Source organism: Geospiza fortis, unplaced genomic scaffold, assembly GCF_000277835.1.
Source record: "Geospiza fortis unplaced genomic scaffold, GeoFor_1.0 scaffold37, whole genome shotgun sequence".
In the NCBI taxonomy this organism is placed as follows: domain Eukaryota; kingdom Metazoa; phylum Chordata; class Aves; order Passeriformes; family Thraupidae; genus Geospiza; species Geospiza fortis.
In genome coordinates this window covers 136,159-137,757 of record NW_005054449.1, presented here as the reverse complement: position 1 = coordinate 137,757, position 1,599 = coordinate 136,159, and the positions used below count along the sequence as shown (strand labels likewise).

Genomic DNA, 1,599 nt, shown 5'->3' with positions numbered 1-1,599 from the left:
TTTTTCCCTTCTTTTTTAATGGCTTTTTTTTTTTTTTTTTTTTTGCCAGGACTGTAATGTCTGGGCCAAAATCTACATGTAACAGGCTGGTGAGGGTGGGGGAAAGGAACATTCAGTCAGAGTAATCGCAGCAGTGACCTAGAGGAGTGAGAATGTGAGGAATACAGGGAGAAAGCAGAGCTGCTGCTCCAGAAAGGTCACTCCCTCTGGGATGGAAGCACACCTGGGCAGCCCCATCCCTTCTGGAGGAGGGGCTGGAGCTCTGTGTGCACACACACACCTGCACATTCCCTCTCATTCACTCTCCCAGCCTTTGTAGGATTCCTCCAGCTCCAGCCACTCAGGGGATTTGCATAAAGAGCTTGGCAAATCATTGTTTCTTCCTGGTTCATGACATTGCAGCTCTTGGAGCCTTTCAGATTTCAGCTTCTGCACTTTGTTGCAGCTGATTGCACAAAAACCAGCCTGAGATCCAGGGGCAGAGAGGTCTGGGTGAGGAGAATTGTCAGGTTTTGGAAACGCTGGGTCACTGCTCCCCTGCAGCCCCAACAGCAGCAGCCTCTTCATCACAGCCAGGTGTCCCAGGGCTGCGTGGAACCGGTTTTCACTTCCCACCAGCACTTCACACAACCCCAGTGGTGCCCACACAGGAAAAAGTGAAAAGTGGCGGTGAGGGAAGTCACCTCGGTGACCTGCTCAAGGTATGGCCCGCCCCAAAAGCCCCGAGGCTTTGGGCTGGCAGGATGTGCGCTGAGAAACCTCAGCCTGGGGACTCCATCTCTGCCTTGTCACGTCTGCAGCAGGGACAAAAGGCACCCTCAGCCCAGAAGAGTCACTGTTTCAGGAATTAAATGCACGGGATGTGCCCGGAAGTTGTTGCCAGGGAAATGAGCTGTTCACTCGAGAGCATCTTGAGTAAAGGAAATGAGGTGGAGGGCTGTATGAATTAAATCTGAGCGGAAAAACCCCACCAGTATTTTTGTACTTGCAGAGCAAAATCCTGGCCCCCAAGCAGCAAAACTCCCGTTACTTTTGGGGTGGATTTCTTCCTTCCAGCAGGTCAGGTTCCCAGAAGTGGTTGATCTGTCTTGCTTCAGCTTCCAGCATTCCTTAAGAAACGAAGCTGTCCCTTTTCAGGAGCACTGCCAGAGCTGCTTCTCAAACGACACCAGTCCAGTCTGCTGGGACGCCTGCGGTGGTCATTCGTTAATGACTCATTCCCAGTAATATCCATCCCTAGGTATTCCTTGGGATTCCCTCCAGTGTGGAATTCACGCTCCTGGAAATTAACACACACCAGTTTCAGAGGCAGCTCTGTAAAACTGGAATGCAGCAAAAAGAGCAAGAAGAACAAAAAGAGCCCCTCAGCACGGAGCTGATGCAGGGGCTTCGCCCCGGGCGGCTGCTGTGCCCAGCAAAAATCCTGTTCCGCACATTCATCTAATGTTCTGTCAATGCCAGGGAGGTATTCCCAGCCACAGCTAGGAGGGAAATAAGGTTTATTTCAAGAGTTTTCTCTGAAATCCAGACTCACCTCGCTGTGTGCCGCAGCTCCTCTCCTTGCCTTCTCCTTGCTCAGGTTCCTTGGGACAGCAGCAG

At 51.7% G+C, this 1,599-nt stretch overlaps 1 protein-coding gene across 1 annotated transcript in view; it reads left to right on the top strand.

Annotated features, from left to right (window-relative positions):
* The window catches only part of COLCA2 (colorectal cancer associated 2), a 6,827-nt gene that overhangs the window by 2,448 nt on the left and 2,780 nt on the right, over positions 1-1,599 (top strand). The window lies entirely within an intron of this gene.